Raw genomic sequence first — 20,452 nt, 5'->3', positions numbered from 1 at the left:
GGCTCAGAACAGGTCTCAAAAAATGATTCCAATGCTCAACCCTTGGTAGCTTGGCTGCGAGGAGGCAGGCTTAACTTCAGAGACAGGTATGTAAAGCATTAAAAATACAAATTCCGTAATTAATTAAGACACAACACACAATAAAAACCAGTAATCAATTAAGTCACAACATACAATAAAAATCCAACACCAATTTATAAAAATAGTAAATATTTTTTTCTTTAAAATGACACCAAAAAGAAAAAAAATCCAATGAAGGGAAGCAGAGATATGATTTTTTAAAGATGTAGCACTATATAGCACATTACAAACGTATGGCGCCTACTGGGACATCTGGTCTCACTAGACCGAGACAAAGACAAAGTTTCAGGCTGACCGCAATGGAGCCCTGCAGTAGGTCTCGGTCAAAGTTTTTACCTTCTGACTTAGAAACATTTCTTGAGCTTTTCTTCCCTGGGTCCCTCAAAGCTCTCAGTCAGTCCAGATTCTGTGATGGTTAACCAGCTTGCCTTGCAACGAGCTCCTGGTCAAACTTATGGAAGTCATACAACTGGAGCTTTCCAACAGGCCGAACCAGGGATCCAGGCCGGCTCATGGTTGAAGATGAATGGCTTGTCTCCCACTGTTGGTTCCAGTCACCTCTCCCACCTTTGGACTTAGAAATGCATACGGAGCTTATTGTTCAAGGGTCTTTTGCTGCTCTTCACCAGGCTAGCTTCGGTGAGGGTTAACTGGCTTGGGTTTCAGCCAACTCATTGGTCAAACTCTGGAAGTCAGACCTCTGGAGCTTTTCTGTGGGACGAACCTACTCTGCAGGCCGGCTCGCAGTTGAGGGTTGCCGGATTGGCTGGCCAGGTCGAGTTTGTCCACTTATGGAGCTTTTTCCCAAAGTTGCTCCAAACTTTTTCAAACTTCTGGGACTTCTTCCTGAAGTTCTTTTGAGGGTCCCACAGTGTCCACAACTTACTCTAAGGATCTGGCAGCCCAAGATGGTCCTTGAAAGTTTGGGACTTCAGTTCCAGCAATCCACTTGAACAAAACCCGTACAAATCCATTGGTAGTACTCCGGGCTGGGAACTCTTGGTGGGTATATTCCAAGTGAGCTCAGTTAACCTGTAGCTTGCAGGTAGTCCACTCTTTAGTCCTTTTGAAGCATGTTAGTCCACAGGGCTGTACTTCCATGTTGTGCAGCAGGCACAGTCTTAAGAGTGCAGGGCCTGGGTGGTGCAAATCAAATTTCTCAGCTTGAACCCCTCTTCTTCTTGTTTCAAGCAGCAGATTACAGAGCCTCTGCCCCTCTCAGATACTTATTCCACATTTCCGGGGTCAAGCAGGTGGGTTAAACCCTCCTCCAGGATGGTTCATCTCCATGTTGTCCCTCCCCTTTGCATCTGCTCATTCCTTCCTTAATACTGCAATCTGGCCAGGTTCAATGAGTAGGGGTGTAAATGAATAAGGGTTCTCATGCTGTCTCCTCCTTCTATTGAAGATTATTGTTTATGACACTTCTCCCTTCTCAGGCATTCCTATGTAGTAGAACCCTGCCATACCAGAATGGCTCTCTAACCCCAGAGGCTACTTAATACCTAATCAAAGCAGCCTAACTACATCACTTAACTCTAACTAATCGGGACAATTCACTGGAAAGCTCGATTTTGGCTTACAGAAAAGAACATCATATAACGTCTTGTCTGTACATTTTTGGATACATTCAATAATAGCATGTTGTTGGATTTGTCAATACAATTCTAGGAAGTCCTTATATTTTTATGACATCCTTGATGTTAGTTTTACTATTTAATAACTTCTGGCCATGTTAACCTATGCGGCTGGGAATCTGCAATGGGGAAAATGAACAGGGCAATTTCTCAAACACCAGTGCCTATAATGAACTTTTATAAGGACCTTGCCTATATCTACACCTAGGGGAGACTTTAGGGGTTCTGAATATGTCTAAATATTGCAGATCCTCACTCCTCAGTGCTCCTAGCACAAAGGTCGATTTGGGAAAGCACTTTACCACAATGCGGGGAGTGAAGTGTGCAATTTCACTAACCCCAGGACATATAAAAAACATTTTATCAGGACCCACCTTATAAATGCCTGACCCCCCGCCCTCCCCGCCCCAATCCTGAGACACCTAGGGGAGACACTGGGAGTTCCTAATATGCCCAAACATTGTAGCTTTTTTTTTAAGTGCCCCAAACACCAAAAGTCGTGTTTGGGCACAATTTACATTGTAAAAGCAGACATGCAACACAGGTCTGATTTTCAACTGGCCTCAGGTTTCAGCAGTGCACACATGCAGGTGCAGAAAGGCTGCTGGCTTATAAACTGCCATGCCCTGGTATATACTAGGAACTTAAAGGTATTTTCAATCCCCTTGCGATATTATGTACTAGGCTCTTATTGGGAGGTCGTGCTGATCATAGGGGTACCCTAACCCATAGTGTACCCTAGTGTAAGTTGGTGTTTTCATTGTATTCTAATTGTCTTTTCAGCATAGCACTGGCCCTAGGCCTGGTTATATAGAGGCAAGTGTAAGTCATAATCATTCACCACCAGTACCAGTTAGAAAAAAATTAGGGTGCCTAGAGCAAGGGATGACTTTGCAACTATACCCCTCAATAATGTGATAAGAGTGGAATCTATCCAAAAGCAATCTGAAAATGCACTTTACTCACATTTTAAACAAATTAATTCAAAGGTAACGTATTTGTGGAATATGAAAAGGGGGCTATTTAGACCCTGGTGATGCTGTCATCCTGCCAACATGCCTTGCTCCTGCGCCTTTAGTCTAGTAAATGCTGGGGTTCTGATGGGTGGGGGCTCAGCTGGCTCTGCCTTCAGATACTTCTGATTTGTTAGGCCATCTCCTAATAGGCATTCAGGTCACGGTGATTGTTGCCAATCCCTATATAGACAATCACTCATTTTCCATTCTCAGGAAAGCCATGTTAGGCATATCAGTCCTAAGGAATGTGCCAATCCACAGGAAAAAACTCTGCTCTTGAGTGCAATTTTCTTTTCATTCACTTTAAAAAAAACTTCCACTTTGGGAGATGTTTTTTAGGAAACAACAATGTATGCTCACCGATGGCATTAAACCGGGTCCTTGCACAGAAAAAATTCAGTCCCACGTGCAATGACACATCTGAAGGCAGAGAGATCCTACTCTACTGGCATGGTGTCAAAACAATGCAGATTTGCTATGGTATCCCTTATCTTTAAAAAACAGAAGCGGACCCTACAGGGTGTTTCTGCAAAATATCGGGAGACAGAAATATTGAAAAATATATATTGTAATACACAATTATATTGATGCACATATTTCGTTGAATAGAATATCGTTTTTTGAGGGAAGAAATATGATTGTAAATAGTTTTCATATTTTTAATACCGTTTGCACTAATATAGTGGTTAAAAATAGCATTTGTTAAGTTTTTGAAAGTGTTTTAGTTGATGTAATTTAGACTTTTTCATGAATTTGTAATAGTGATTTATAGTACATATACAGTGAGATGGTCTGGAGGACTCTTGTGCCTTAAAAACACTAGAAGGTAAAGGCAGTAGATGACCATCAAAGGACAGAGGGTGGAAGCTTTGAGAGACACAGGAGCCAGTGTAACTAGAACGAAGAACTGGTGGTCCCTAATGTGTTTCACCAAGTAGTTGCGGTAGACAACTATGAGAACCTGTATAAGGTGGTGCAGGTTCCCTTTGAATTGGGGGGAGGTCTCAGGTTCCATGGTGGCTTTCCAGGTTAGTGGCAGTTCCTAGTTTCCACTGGGAGCCAGCACGCTCAAGGGGCAACACTGTAGCACACAAATATATTTTTATCTCTTGTATCTGCCTTATCACGGCGCTCTGCATGTTTAGGGGCAGGCGCTTAGCTTTTTAAAATGTATTGCTTATTTTAATTTGGGTACAGAGTCATCACCTGTTGTGTGCTCCCATCCGCCCCGGTCCATCGCTGCTCCTTCTGCCGTTCGTGTGGAGGGCGGCTCTCTCACCGCGGCTCTTCGTGCCGGTCGGTGGAGAGCGGGCGCCATATTTGGACGAGCCTGAAGGGCACCTAGACCCGAGTCAGTGGTCCATCTGCCCGAGGCTCCCTCGCATAAAGCGGCTGAGGATTGCTGGTCTCCTGTGGCTTTCCAGGTTAGGGGCAATTCCTGGTTTCCACTGGGAGCCAGCAAGCTCAAGGGGCAACACTGGTGCACACAAATACATTTTTATCTCTTGTATCTGCCTTATCACGGCACTCTGCATGTTTAGAGGCAGGTGCTTAGCTTTTTAAAATTTATTGTTTATTTTCATTTGGGTACTGTGTCATCACCTGTTGTGTGCTCCCATCCGCCCCGGTCCATCGCGGCTCCTTCTGCCGTTCGTGTGGAGGGCGGCTCTCTCACAGCGGCTCTTCGTGCCGGTCGGTGGAGAGCGGGCGCCATATTGGGAGGAGCCTGAAGGGCATTTAGACCCGAGTCAGCGGTCCAGCTGCCCGAGGCTCCCTCACATAAAGCGGCTGAGGATTACTGGTCTCCTATGGCTTTCCAGGTTAGTGGCAGTTCCTGGTTTCCACTGGGAGCCAGCACGCTCAAGGGGCAACACTGTGGCACACAAATATATTTTTATCTCTTGTATCTGCCTTATCGCGGTGCACTCTGCATGTTTAGAGGCAGGCGCTTAGCTTTTTAAAATGTAATATTTATTTTAATTTGGGTACTGTGTCATCACCTGTTGTGTGCTCCCATCCGCCCCAGTCCATCGCGGCTCCTTCTGCCGTTCGTGTGGAGGGCGGCTCTCTCACCGCGGCTCTTCGTGCCGCTCGGTGGAGAGCGGGCGCCATATTGGGAGGAGCCTGAAGGGCACTTAGACCCGAGTCAGTGGTCCAGGTGCCCGAGGCTCTCTCCCATAAAACGCCGAAGGTGCGCCTAAGGTAAGCCCGTCTGCGCCCGTCCGTGAACGTTCGGGGCCAGGGGCCTCAGATTCTTGCCAAAATTATATTTACACTGCCTCTGACCTACTTACACTTAGACCCCCTGAAAACCTGTGCCCTCCTTTACCCTTGCATATATTAAAACGCACCTCCCAGTATGGTATGGTATTTCAAAAGTCAAGACCTCAGCAGCTGAATTTAAGCTCAGGAAATGTTCACATACTAGCTCCGCTTTGTCTACTTACTCTACGCTGGAGCTTCGGTGTATTTATCTTAATACACGCTCAATGACTAAACATCAGTTGGATATTTTTCTTTTGTTGACCTCTGAAAAACCAGACATTCTCTTTTTAACAGAAACCTGGCTTACTCAAGATTCATTGCCAGATATTCTTGCATCACTCCCCTCTGACTACTATATTATTATGGCCAACCGTCCACCCGGGAAAATGGGTGGGGGAGTAGTCGCTATCATTCTTAAAAGTCATAAATTTCGAGAACTTCCATCATTGTCTCTTACTGATACAGAGAATATTGTCATTAAGATCGACACCAATAGCGGGGCTCTGTTATTAGTCTTGCTGTATCGTCCCCCTCAATCCAAGCCTACCTTTCCTTCGTTATTAGCAGAACAACTGGATTCTCATGTGACTAACTATTCTAAATTTGTTTTAATTGGAGACCTTAACTGCTGGTTCGATAATGTGGCCGTTGATTCCCAGGCAGCAGAACTTAAGGACCTATTACAGGACATGAACTCAGCATATACAATCTCCCACCCATCAGAAAGGTCACAGTTTGGACCAAATCTGATCCCATAATCTCTCTCTGTCTCCCCCCTCGATACGACCTTGTATTTGGTCAGATCATTTTATCATACACTTTTCACTTATTGTTAATATGACTATTAAGTCGATGCTGCGGCGGGTGGGGAAAATAGGAAATGGAAGTCCATTAACCTACCGGCATTTTTAGATACCCTGGCCACTACCCTGCCCTCAGAATGCAAGGCTATAGATTTCAGGGAGGAGTTGCTTTCACAATGGCTTCGACAGGCTGCGGATATCCACGCTCCCCCTGTGAGTTTTTCCAGATCACGCACGAATGATGCCCATAAATGGTTTACCCCGGAACTGAAGAAACAAAAGCTTGAGATTACCACAAGATAAAGAGACTTACTGCTCTGCTCGGAAAACCTATCAAAAGACCATTCTCAAACATAAAACTGATTACTTTTCGGCCAAAATTTTAAACTCACTAAATAAATCAAAGGAGGTGTTCAATATAGTGAACGACCTCTGTAACAGTGACAGAACAGCTCCTCTCGTAATCCCTACACAAAAATTATGCGACTCTCTAAATGAGTTCTTTAGAAAGAAAATTATCACTATAAAACAGAGCATAATTAGTTCTCCTGCCCCAATCCTGTTGGATGATATATTTTATAACCCCATTACATTAGATACCCTTCCTTTTATCGATCTTAAAACCTTCTCTGAACTTCTCTCGCGTGTTAAGTCTGGATCACCTGATGATATTTGTCCACCTCACATTTTCAGAGAGATAGGTATGGCTATCCCACAAAGCATTCTCTCTTTTTTAAATGAGTCACTTGCACAGGGCAAGGTATCTAGTAGCTTGAAGAACGAATTGTTAATCCCTCTAACAAAGAAACCTGGTATTGACCCACAAGACCTAACTAATTACAGGCCGATCTCCCTTTTACCCTACTTGTCAAAAATTTTGGAAGCCCATGTCTCTAACTGCCTCTCTAGTTTTATTGAAATGTCTGAATACCTGGAGCCGAATCAGGCAGGCTTCCGTCCATGCCATTCTACTGAGACCGTGATATTTGCTGTTCAGAACACTCTTAGATCCAATGTGGATAAATCAGGCTCTTGTGCTCCTTGACTTGTCAGCCGCGTTCGACACGGTTGACTATTCCATTCTTGTCAGCCGCGTCGAGCAGGCCGGGCTCAGGGGACCTGCTCTGAGCTGGCTAACTTCCTTTATCTCTGAACGCACGCAATCAGTTAGATTAGGGACTTTTATGGCCCCAAGAACCTCGTCTACTTGTGGGATCCCTCAGGGATCTTCTCTGTCCCCATTATTGTTTAATTTGTACCTTCGCCCATTATTATATTCCTTAAAAAGTCACAAAGCTATGATTTTTAATTACACAGATGATTTGCAACTTGTTTTTTCTTTAAACTCTGCAGATGCTGCGACTGAATTTCAGAACACTATGACCCACATCCAAAGGTGGATGAATCTGAACCACCTCAAACTAAACCCGGGCAAGACAGAACTTATCTTGCCCGGGAAGAGTGAAATCAGTTGGGGTACTCATTTTTGGCCACCTAACATGGGGGTTCCACCCACTAAATCGCCCATGGTTAAGAGTTTAGGGGTGACTCTTAGTGAAGATTTGTCAATCAAAGGTCAGATAGGGGCGGTAGTATCATCAGCTTCTTTCAGCTTAGAAAGATAAAGAAAATAGCCAATTTTTTAACTCACTCTGCCCTGATCCAGGTAACTATCGCCCTAGCACTGTCTCGACTTGACTTCTCGAATAGTCTGTACTTAGGACTTCCAGCAGGTCAGCTAAAGAGACTGCAATTTGTTCAGAATCAGGCAGCCAGACTAATTTGTAAGCAACCTAAATGGCAGTCCATCAGACCCGGTCTAGAAAAACTACACTGGTTACCGGTGGCTCAAAGGGTTGCATTTAAGGCTGCCTGCATCATTCTTAAAGCCCTGCAGAGTAAGGGTCCCAAATTCATAAGGAATTTGGTACTTAAGTATGCCCCCTCACGTAACCTTAGCTCTGCTCACAAAGACTTGTTAGTTGTCCGTTTGTTTAAGAAGAAACGTCAGGGAGGCAGTTGCTTTCATTTTCTTGCTGCCTCCCTATGGAATTCTTTACCACTGCCTCTAAGACAGTGTGATGATCTTCTTACCTCTAGACACGCCCTTAAGACGTGGCTTTTTGAACAGGCCTACCCTTAGAGTAGTGTGGAGTGTGCCCTCTAAAGTGCTATGTTGTGTTCCCTAAATTATAGCGCCATGAAGCCCGCGGGCGTACGTGCGCTGAATAAATACATATTAACATAACATAACATAACATGAGGGTACCTGTGAGTCCATCCATGCCTGTTGGTTGTCTGCTGAGTAATGATCTGGAGGAGTCCCCTTGGGGTGAGGTAGAAAGTTGGTCATACTTGGAGATGGTGGGGTTGCCTGAGTGGGTATGGCAACTGGTAAGGGTGAGTAGAAGAGCCTGAAGCCTTAAACAGTGGCCCAGGTATCTACCAGAAAGAGGAGTGGTGAGGTGTGGGTCCCTTTCCAGAAGTTCCCATGGTCTGGGAGGAGGCTGACCCTTAGGGGGATGTTCCGGAACCTACAGGAAAGCAAGTGGCCGAACTGGGAGGCTTGCCTGAGCTGACCCATTGGAAGCTAGAAGAGGGTTCCACCATGGAGGAATTATGCAAGGAGCAGCAGGAATGCCCTTCTCTTGAGGGTCTGCAGCGGTATTCACCTGTTACAACGCATGTTTTACTCCGCACTACCACTACAACGCAGGCATTACAACGCATACCGTTACAACGCATTGCGCTGGGGGGCGCTCTAGGATAAGAGGTAAGTTTAATTTACTATCCAACACCTTCCCTAGGGTCCACGGGGACTGGAGTTAGAATAGTAAATTATACTTACCACTATCCAGCACCCCAAAGCGCTATGCGTTGTAAATACCGCGTTGTAATGGTACGCGGAGTAAAAGTATGCGTTGTAACGACATACATCCGTCTGCAGCAGATGGATACATACCAGGCAACTGGCATTGAGTCTGGATCACACTGGATGTACTAGGAGTATGGTCTCAATCATAGTGAGCCAAACTTTGCTGAGCTTAGGGCAGCCTGTCTTCTAATGCTACACCAGTGCTTCAGAGCCTTCCTTCTGGGCCTGGCTCAAGATGTGCCCTTGGCAGGACATTTGAGGCAGGACAAGATCTTTGAAAGGTTTCTCACCCACTTATTTTGGCCCCAAATGTAAAGGAACTATAATACTATATGTAGGACTTGCCAGGCAAGGGGCAAGAGTGGAGGGTGATGGAAAGCTCCACTCCAAACTTTCCCTGCCATGAACACCCCTTTTTAGTGGGCGGGAATCAACATTGTCGGGTCTCGAGACCCCAAGGCAGCCATATGGTAGACCATACAACTTGGTTCCTGTAGGCCATCCCTCCAAGAACAGTGATGGTGCCCGTGGTGGGCCAGGCACTGATAAAGATGTATTCCCACATGGGCTTCCTGAAGGAGGTGGTATCTGATGGGGGTACCAATTTCATGTCCAAGTACATGACTGCCATGTGGGAAGTGTGTGAAATGAACAACACATTCACCACAACCTACCACCCTTAAGGAAATGGGCTGGTTGAGAGATGCAACTGGACTCTGAAGGCCATGATTGGAAGACTGTCTGATGCCATGAGGTGTTAGTGGGACATCGTCTTGCCATGTATTCTCTTTGCTTACAGGTAGGTGCCACAGAAAGGGTTTGACTTTAGTCCCTTTGACCTGTTGTATGGGCATCCTGTCAGGGGTCTGCTTAGTATGATGGAGGAAGGCTGGGAGAAAGCTCCCATGAAGTCTCAAGATTTGTTTACTTACATGCTGGCCTTCAGGAACCAGAATGTGCTCCTCAGAAACTCACTCAGATGAACATTGAAGCAAGCCAGGAGTACATGAAATGCTGGTATTACCAGAAGTCACTCTGGTTGTGTTTCAGCCTGGACAGAAAGTGTGGGCCATGACCCTAGTGGAACCCTGTGCTCTCTAGTGCAAGTGGTCCTTGCCTTTTGAGGTAAAGGAACGCAAGAGCGGTTATCTACCTGGTAGACATGCAGACTCCCAGGAACCCTTTAAGAGTCCTACATGTAAACACCGTTAAACCTTACTTTGAGAGGTCCAAATTGACCCTGCTCTCTGCAACAAATGTCGGAATGGAAAAGGAGGGTGAGCCTCTTCCTGTCCTCCTGTTCGCCAAGGAGCAGGATGGGTCTGTGGAGGGTGTGAACCTCTCCCCAACACTGACCTTGGAACAGAAGAGTAACTGTTGCCAGCTGCTTGAACAGTTTGCCTCTCTGTTTTCCGTGACCCCAGGAGTCATCCATTGGTGTATCCATGATGTGGATACTAGGGATAGTCCACCTTTGAAACATAAAATTTACCGGTTAACTGACAAGGTCAAATTAGGCATCAAGGAAGAGGTTTCCAAAATGCTTGTGTTAGGGGTGATGGAGCCCTCCAAGTGTCCTTTGCCCAGCCTACTGGTGTCGGTCCTAAAGGCTGCTGCATCCAGTGCCACACCTGATATGCAGTTCTGTGTGCACTACCGCGAGCTCAGTGCTTTCACTAAGCCTGACATGCACCCCATCCCCAGAGCTGAAAAGCTCAATGATCGGCTGGGAGATGCCAGGTTCCTCTGTATGTTTGGCTTAACATCTGGGTATTTGCAGATTGCCTTGACCGGTTGGGCCAAAGAGAGGTCAGTGTTTTCATCACCGGAGGGGCACTACCAGTTCTGTGCCATCCCTTTAGATTGAAGAACACCTCGGCCATCTTTCAGATGTTTGTCAAGCAGGTCTTGGCTGGGCTGGAGGATTTCAGTGCTGCCTACCTGGATGATGTTGCAGTGTTCGGTTCCAGCCGGATCACTTTCATCACCTCTGTGAAGTCTTGAATGCCAAGCAAAAGGTAAGCTTGTCTATCAAGGCCAGTAAGTGCCAGTAGGGAAGGAGTCTTGGTTGTAGTTGGGACACCAGGGGCCATATTATGCATGCAGCACTTTTTCCTGGATTGCACTGGGTGCACCTTTCAAAAGGTGCGGCCAGCACAATCCAGGAAAATGTGCCACATTATGGTGAATGTGTTGCCCGAAGGCAGCTGCAACCGCGCTGCTTTTAAGCCGCTCCATGTTTTCACAGTGCAGGCAGCATCTCTCCTGCATTTTTCAAGGGGATTAAAGATACCTTTGCAGTCGGATACAGTGAGGGACTGCACCTGCTTGTAATGGGTGGGATGTCTGAGGTGTCCATGGGACCCCTTCTGCTCCTGCCAGATGGCTGCAATCATGGGGCACAGTGACAGTGCAGCACCTTTTGCACCGCCTCTGTGCCCCAATCTGTAATACGATTCAGAAAAGGGGGTGGTGATGAACAGAGTGTCTGAATTAAGCAGACCACTCTTACCCAGTCCAAAGATCAGGGCTTGATCCATCACCGTTATTTATCTCACTGCCCCATCCCAGCTCAGAACCTGGCTATATGCAAATCAGTCTGTCCCTGGCCCAGTGCATCATGGGAACAGGGCAGACTAAACTACCAAGCCAATTCTTCACCAGAAAGGAGACAAGCTACCGGGGACCGGCTTCTGGCATTTCAGCCGTCTTCGGCCCGGCTTGCTTGAATCCTGATGGAGCAGTGAGAAAGGGACTCATGTCTGAGTATACCCTGCCACACCTATAGTGGCCAAAAACGGTTCAGAAAAGGGGGTGGCGATGAACAGAGTGTCTGAATTAAGCAGACCACTCTTACCCAGTCCAAAGATCAGGGCTTGATCCATCACCGTTATTTATCTCACTGCCCCATCCCAGCTCAGAACCTGGCTATATGCAAATCAGTCTGTCCCTGGCCCAGTGCATCATGGGAACAGGGCAGAGTAAACTACCAAGCCAATTCTTCACCAGAAAGGAGACAAGCTACCGGGGACCGGTTTCTGGCATTTCAGCCGTCTTCGGCCCGGCTTGCTTGAATCCAGATGGAGCAGTGAGAAAGGGACTCATGTCTGAGTATACCCTGCCACACCTATAGTGTCCAAAAACTATTCAGAAAAGGGGGTGGTGATGAACAGAGTGTCTGAATTAAGCAGACCACTCTTACCCAGTCCAAAGATCAGGGCTTGATCCATCACCGTTATTTATCTCACTGCCCCATCCCAGCTCGGCACCTAGCTATATGCAAATCAGTCTGTCCCTGGCCCAGTGCATCATGGGAACAGGGCAGAAACGGCGTTGGATCTAGCCCTGATCTCTTGACTGGGTGAGAGCTTTCTGCTTAATTCAGAGACTCTGTCCCTCACCACCCCTTGTTGCCAATCTGTAATACAGCACAGTCATGGAGGTAAAGGGATTCCCTCATTGGCATGGGGCCACACCTCCATGCAAATGAGGGAACACCATCTTGAGGAAAGGCTGGCACTGTGCGCCAGTGCATTCAGTATTACAGAAGGGGAAATCACAAGCATCTGCATCCCCTTCTGTAATACCAAAGTGCCCCAGGGGCATGCAAAGTGGGCACAAAAGCCTGTTGCGCCCCTGGAACCATCTTCTGTAATACGGCTGCTAGTATGAAGCAGCCGGGTGGCGCCCTTACAACCCATGATTAACACCATTCTGGGTTGATGCCCCCCCCCCCAAAGACCCAGACAGAGGTGAGAAGAGCCTTTTTAGGTTTCACCAGTTCTTAAAGGAGATTTGTCAAGGGCTATGGCACCATTGTTGCCCTCTTGACTGAGATGACTTCCAGGAAGCAGCCCAGGAAAGTGATCTGGACTGAGGCTTGTCAGATCGTTTTTGATGCAATGAAGGCAGCCATTTGCACGGGACCTGTGCTCAAGGCACCTGATTTCTCCAAGGAATTTGTTGTGCAGACAGCAGCTTCAGGGCATGGTGTGGGGCGGTACTCGCACAGCTAAATTAAGAGGATCTAAATAAAGAGGGCATAGACCATCCTGTAGCCTTCATCAGCAGGAGGTTACTTCCCAAGGAACATAGGTGGGGAGTAATTGATGGTGAACCTTTCGCTGTCTTCTGGGCACTGAAGAAGCTTATTTTGGGACTCCCTTCCAAGTTTAGACAGTCCTCAGGGCCCTCAGATGGTCAATGTAGACGAGGGATGAAAACCCAAAACTGTTGAGTTGGTCCATTTTCTACAAAGGATGGATTTTATTGTGGAACACCACCCTACTACAGAACATACCAGTTATAAGGGTCTTTCTAGAAAATTCCCCCTTATTGATTAGAACTCCCAGGAGGTTGGGTAGTTCTCTCTGTTTTCAGCTGGAGGGGACTCATGTTAGACCTGGCATCCTTGACATGGTGTATCCTGTCTTTATGCCTCTACCTCCTGTATTTTGGACTTCATTTTAGCTACTTTATCTACTCTGTGCACTTTACCACTGCTGATCAGCGCTAACGTGAAAGTGCTCCCTGTGTAAATTGTGATTATAATTGGTTATCCATAATTGACATTTTTGATTTACTTGTATGTCCTTAGTAAAGAACACTGAGAGTGCCCAGGCTTGTAAATCGAATGTTACTAGTGGGCCTCCAGCACTGGGTGTGCCTCCCACATACGTAGCCCTGAAAACCTGTCTCAGGTCTGCTGTTGCAATGTCTGCAAGTGCAGTTTCAAACTGCCATGTCGACCTGGCAAGTGCACCAACTTGTCAGCCCCACACCTTCCCGTTTACCACATGTAAGGCATTCCCCTAAGGTAGGCCTAAGGTATCCACTAGGCAAGGATCCACTGTATGTGAAAGGGGGAGATGTACTGGTGTGTTGTGCATATCCTGATAGTGAAATTCTTCCAATTTTGTTATTCACTATTAAAGGACTAGCTCTTCCATAGGTAGTCATCGGCGCTGCCTTGTAAAGAGCTGGCAATTTGGAGTTTGGGCTCTCTGAGCTCAGAATTTAAAAACACATTTTCAGGAAAGGTGGTTTTTAAATTGTGTATTTTAGAAAGTGGGAATTTTCTGGGTTTATCATCCTGTGCCTCTTCCTGCCTGTGGAATCAATGTCTGGTTTACACTGGCAGCCAGATTGTTTGTTCTAGACAGTCATACAAATGGAGCTGAGGTGTGCCCTACATACCCTGATTGCCCATCACCAGGATGATGGGTCTTCCTGAGCTAGAGTGATGAGAGGAGTTGTCACTGACACCGGAATAGGGCTGTGTCTGTCCTCTCACAATGCTGTCTCCTCCCCTCTGTAGTGTGTCTGGAGCCAGGACAGGGCAAGGAAGAATCTGTGCACTGCAAAGACTATCCTTTGTTATGTTATGTTATGTTATAAGCTTATATAGCGCTATATCACCCAGAGGTATCTAAGCGCTGTCAGCGGATACACCACATCAGTGGGAGCAGAAAGCTAGATCACAAAGGTCCCCACGCCTCCTCAAAAAGCACCGTCTTCAGCTTTTTCCTGAACAGCAATAAGTTTGTTTCCTTCCTAAGTTCAGCCGGGAGATGGTTCCAGGCCAGAGGAACTGTGCTGGAAAAGGCTCTACCGCCCTTGGATGTGAGGTTGTACCGAGGGCAGAGTAAGTTACATGCCTCAGCCGACCGGAGGGACCTAGTAGGTAGGCACCTAGAGAGCCGGTCTTTGATGTATTTGGGGGCTGAGCCGTAAATAGCTTTGTGTGCGTACTTCAAATGTCAAAAGGGGTATTGATATTCAACCTATTACCCCAGACTTTTAGAACGTTTCTGGACCAGGAGGAGTCTCTGCCAAGAGGAAGAGCTGGAGTGCTGTCAGGAGAAGTGCTGCCCCTCTGCTGTGTTGCTTTGCTGGGTAGGTGTGCAGTGGCAGCTTCTGCCTTGCAGAGGACAAAGGCTGGACTTTGCATTTTGTATCCTTCTTGTGTGTGCTTGCCTCCTGTTAAAAGTCTCAGGGCTACGAAAGACTTCACCTTTTGCATCCCTGAACTCCACTACTGGGAGTTCTGACCTGCCAAGTGGTACCAATTCCAGTTCTGGGCCCTTGGAGGTGGTTCTCCTTTAAAGACTTGAAAATCAATGCATTGCGTCGTTTTCCTCCCAGCAAGCTTGCCATGGGGTTGAAAAACCAACGCATCCCTGCTGTGCAGCAGGTAAATCCACGAAGCACCTGTTCGTGGTCTGAAGAAGAGCCACAGCCTGAGTCCAGAGCACTGTTCTCTGATGTCTGAGACTGCCACTCTGACTCTGATTCAGGCTCTGCTGTGTGGTTGAAAGAATTGATGCATCACTGGTGCTCAGCTGAAAGAATAAATGTAGTGCCTGTTTCACCACTGCTGCATCATCCCCAGCATGCCTGGATTTCCACGCATCGCACCTATGCGCCAAGTTTACAACGCATCGCCCCTCCGAAAGGAGTCACCTCTGGAAATTGGTGCATCGCTTCTCCTCGCAGTAAGGAATCGACACAACCCTTCTCCTGCCTGCAGCAGAACTGACTCTTTCATTCCCTTGTAACTTAACCCCTTAACTGCTGCGGACGGACAACGGTCGTCACCAGCACTACCTCCCCAGTGCTGCGCACGACCGTTGGCCGTCGAGCCAGCATTCGTTCTTCGAACGTTCAGCACTGGGCGCTGAACGTTCGAAGCTCTGATGAGGTTAAGAACCGACACATTGCTGTGTTTTGTGATACTTTCATCCTTTGCTGCTGTTTTTCATCTTGGATTTTGATGCATCAAAGGAACCTTGTGCTAAAATCAATGCATCCATAGAGTTCTATGGACAGGATTGATTAAACATTTCAAAAGTCATATTTTGTGTTATGTATGTTGGATTTTTGTTGTTTTTGTCTTGTTTGGTTTAGATAAAGACTGTTTACTTTTCTAAAATGGTGTGGTGTCCATTTGTAGTGTTTTCACTGTGTTAATTTGTTTGGTATTTACAAATACTTTACATGTTGCCTCTGAGATAGGCCTGACTGCTCATGCCAAGCTGCCAAGGGGGTGAGCAGGGGTTATCTTAGCTGTGTAATCCCCTTACAATTACTAGGAGGAAGGTCCCTACTTGAACAAGGTGCAAGCGACTTTTATGTAGCAACCCCCATTTCTAACAGTGGTGATGTAGATGGAACATCCCTGCTATGACTGCAATGGATTCAGGTGGCAGAGGACAAGTGAGGAGAAAGGCTAGTGTCTGGAGGGTTGATAGAAGTTCAGTCAATGGTTGATGTATGATGGTCCTTGACCATGGAGGGCTTTGCAGGCGTGCGTGAGAATCTTGAACTGGCATCACTTCTGATGGGGAGCCAGTAGAGATTCCTGAGATGAAGTGATAAGTGATCATTTGGGTAGGTCTAGTATGAGTCTGGCTGCAGCATTCTGTAGGGTCTGGAGTCTTCTGAGAAGCTGGGTGGGAATGCCAGCATAGAGAGCATTGCCATAGTTGGACAGCTGGTGACAAGGGCCAGAGTGATGGTCTTTCTGGTGTTGATTGGGATCCATCTGAAGATTTTGCAGTGCATACAAACTGTGAGGAAGCAGGAGGAGGCGACTGCATTGACTTGTTGTTTCATGGTCAGTTGGGTGTTGAGGAAGATCCCTAGGTTGACGCATGGTCTGTGGGTGTGAGAGATAGTCCGCGTTCAGTTGTCCACCAGCTGTGGTCCCAGGCAGAGGTGCTGGTCCCAAATATCAGTACTGTCTTATCAGAGATGAGTCGGAGGCAGTTGCCTCTAATCCAATTGGCTACGTTGATCATGGAGTTGGAGAAGTTTTTTTCGGCATTGGTGGGGTACTCAGTGAGTAGAGGATGACTTGAGTGTTGTCTGCAAGGGAGATTATGTTGAGGCCATGAGCAGTCTGTGAGGGGCATCATGTTGGTGTTGAAGAGGGTGGAGCTGAAGCGTGATCCTTGGGGTACGCCGCATATGATGTCCTTGGCTGTTCAGGTGAAAGGAGGCAGCTGGATACTTTGTGTGAATCCTGTAAGGGAGGAGGGCATCTTGCTATATGCTGATGTTGTGGAGTCTGTTGGTAAGGGTGTTGTGGGAGACGATGTTGAACGCTGCAAAGAGGTCGAGATGGATCAGGGCCACAGTTTCTCTGTGGTCTAGGAGAGTTCTAATGTCATCTGAGGCAGCAATCAGCGCAGTCCGATTTCTGTGATTGGTGCAGAATCCTGATTGTGAGCCATCTAGTACATGGTTTTGTTCCAGGAATTCTGTGAGTTGTTTGTTGATGGCCTTCTCTGGTATTTTTGCTGTGTAGGGGAGCAGGACGATCATTTTTAGATCACTGGGGTTCGCCAAGGGTTTCTTTAGGAGGGGTCTGACCTCTGTGTTTCCATCTGTCCAGCAAGTTTGATGTGGTGATGGAGGGGTTGAGGATGCTGCTGAGTTCTGTGGTGATTGGGATTGTTCTGAGGTTGAAGAGGCATTGGGGGCAGGGGTCGGTGGGCACCCCCAGAGTGGATGGTAGACATGATAGCTGTGGTGATCTGGGTGGTGAGCAGCAACCAGGTGCTGATCATTTGGCTGGTGTTCGCTAGTTGGTTGAGGTCATTGAGGTTGAGGGTAAAGCGTTAGAGGTCGAAATTGTTGCAGATGGTTGCAATTCTGCTGTGGAAGTAGTCTGAGAGGTTGCTTCAGAGTTCTTGGGATGAGTGGATGATGCTACCTGTGGCTGTGAAGTTGGAAACTTCCTTGACTATTTTGAAGAGTTCCTTAATGTGATTGGCCACAGTGTCAATCTGGGGGTGATGGCTGCTTTCTTGAATTTCTTTATGTGCAGGTGATAGTTGCTGAGGGCTGTTTTTTTAGCAGGTCTGTCGGCTGGGTTCTTTGTGATGCACCATCACTTTTCCAGTTGGTAACAGTTGTGCTAGGTGGTCCTGAGCTCTGGGGTGTTTGAGGTTTTATTGGCTTTTGTTAGTTTCAGTAGGGCAACTTTGTTGGCGCAGTTTGTGATCCAGGTGGAGAAATTCTGGATGGCCTGGTCAAGGTCTGCCAAGGCTTCGAGTTGGGTGGTGGTGAGGGCTTGTGCCTACTGAATTTCAGTGGCCTTGCTTCAGCTATGATGGGAAGAGAAGAGATGTGACTTTTAGTGATGTTGTGCTGGGTGTCGGAGATGGTGAATTGTACGATGGCGTGGTCAGCCAAGATGGGTTCTGAGATGTGGCTGAATTTGATTCTGATGCTTGAGGTGAAAATGAGTGTGTTGCCAGCCTTGTGCTTGGGTTTAGTGACCAGTTGGATGAGGCCAATGTTGATCAGATTCTCCAGGAGGGCAAAGGGATTGGTGTTGTTGGGGTCACCGATGTGGAAATTGAGGTCGCTGAGTAGGACATAGTGGTTGGAATCCATGGCCATGGGGGCGATGAGGTTGGTGATGAGGTCACAGAATGTAAGTCAGGATCCTGGGGGTCTGTAGGCAATGGTCCTTCTTATCATGGTTTTCACATTTGTCTGTAGTTGGAAGTGGATGTGCTCCATGAGAGGCTTGAGGTAGTCATGAGAGATGGTGCATTCCATGGCTTCCTTGAAGATTATTGCAATGCTTGTTTGTTGGTGCAATCTCGGTTTATCATCTTGTAGTCATCGGGAGTGGCAGCCCTGATGTTGGGGTTCGAGGAGGGGTTAAGTCATGATTCATGATGAACACAACGTAAGTGGAGAGGGTGGTGATGGTGTCCAAGATTTCCATTGCATATTGGCAGAAGTAGCAGGTGTTGGCAGGATACCTTGGAGCAGATTTGGTTTATTTGTGGTTTTCTGGGAATGAGTGGTGCAGGATCCTTAGTAGGTAGTGTTGCAGGAGGAGTGGCAGTGTCGGCAGGTGAAGGGTCCTTTGGTTGCTCGTGGTGCGGAGGTGAAGCGGCTGTCGTTTCAGTGTCCGTGATCAACCTCATGGAGTTCCTTGTACGTGTTTCAGAAGATTGCTGGAGGGCCAGGGGTCCTGGCGCTGGGCGTGGTCCTGACTCAGATGGGTGCAGATATGCTTGCCTTTGGTGTGGCGCTGCCATCCAGCTGCCTCCATGTGTAATCCTGGACGGTGGGGTAGAGTAGCAGGGAGGGTAGGGATCGCAAAATGGCAGGAGTAGGAAAAACTGTGGGAGGGGGCAGTGACTGTAAGCGAGTCACCCACGGCCAAAGGCACAAAAATGGCTCTGATAAAATAAACTAAGAGCACCAATAAAAAAAGAGCACAAATAAACATGGGCACAGGTTGCAGAGGGGGGCTGGGGGACATCAGAGGGTGTCAAGCAGGTTGCACTTCCTGGGTCTGATTTGGCATCCACATTCAAAGTAAGAGGTGCAGGCAGACGGTCTGTCAGGGCTGGTGGTAAGAGAGGCAGGAGAGTGACATACTGTACTTGAGGTCTAGAGATGCTCACAGCGCCCTCCATTTGTAGTCCAGGTCGGTGGGAGAAGCTAGCATGGAGGTGGGAAGATGAATATTGTGAAAGAGAGGGAGCAGGAAAAAGAACTGGAGCAGTAGGGGGCGGTGGCTGCAAGCAAATCATCCACAGAAAAAGGCACAAGACTAGCACGAATAAAATAAACTACGGCACCAATAAATAAAATAAGGGCACCAATAAATAAAATAAAGGCACAATAAAACAAGAGCACAGATGGAACAAGGGGCCAGGGGACGTTGGAGGGCGTCAAGAATGTCGTGGTCTCCCGGGATCGAAACAGTGTCCAGAGGCTCAGGGCGAGCTGCAGGCACATGAGGCTGTTAGGGCTGGAGGTACTAGAGGCAGGAATGCGGTGCACTGGACCATAATGGAGGTCACACTACTACTTGCATATTCCATTGGCCATTCTTTTAGTCACTCCAACAAAAAGTATTCTGTACTGGATCCTGCTCCATATTGGTTTTATTTGTAGACACAGAAACAGACAGGTAAGCCTTTCCAAAGAGCCTGGCATACTCCCCCAAACATTCTTCCACCAGAATCTCCATCTCTGCATCATTACATTTTCTTTTTCTCTACACCCCCGTTTTCTTCTGTGGCTCCAGGTTCAATACCTTCACTGCTGTGTTAGGCTGGAAGTCAAACAATGACTGTGCTCTGCTGCATCCAGGAAATACACTTCTTGAAATGGGTGTGGTTTTAATTCCCACAGATGTGACATTCACAAATTGTGATTCATACCGAGTTGCATGTACTGATTCAGTATTTTTAAAATACCGAATTGTAACAACAGCGCAGAGGGGAATGCAAAACAAAAAGAATCAAATCTTATTTGCAGCCTGACGCCCACCGCCCCGCCGCCCCACCGCCTCCTGGGCTCCGATGCTCACACAGGCTCCCAGACTCCCCTGTGCCAATCCAGACGCTACTTTCATGCTGGTATTAACCATCAAGCGAGAAGCCTAGAGATTGGGTGGAGTGGGCTGGTTCCATGCTTTCCATGCTCTAGCAGGGACTGGGAGCCTGTGCTCCTGAGAATACTGATATCTCCAAGCAATCTTGGCAATATCCCAGTGTACCTATTGGTTTGGCCTGCCGTGTACAGCTCACCATAGTGACATGCGGACTGGCAGTGCATGCCCTGATCCCACCACTACTCCTGCACCCGATGGCCCCCCTCTCAAGATTCAGCTACAGGAGTAAAATAAAATGATAATAAAGCAGTTTTATAACTACTTTATTATCATTTTATTTTACATACGTTTGCAGGTTCCAGCAGTGGGGAGATGCTTCTCAGCCATAATGCAGGAGCTGCCTA

The sequence above is a fragment of the Lissotriton vulgaris genome, chromosome 8 (genome assembly GCF_964263255.1).
Source record: "Lissotriton vulgaris chromosome 8, aLisVul1.2, whole genome shotgun sequence".
NCBI classification, from domain to species: domain Eukaryota; kingdom Metazoa; phylum Chordata; class Amphibia; order Caudata; family Salamandridae; genus Lissotriton; species Lissotriton vulgaris.
This window is presented reverse-complemented; position numbering follows the sequence as displayed.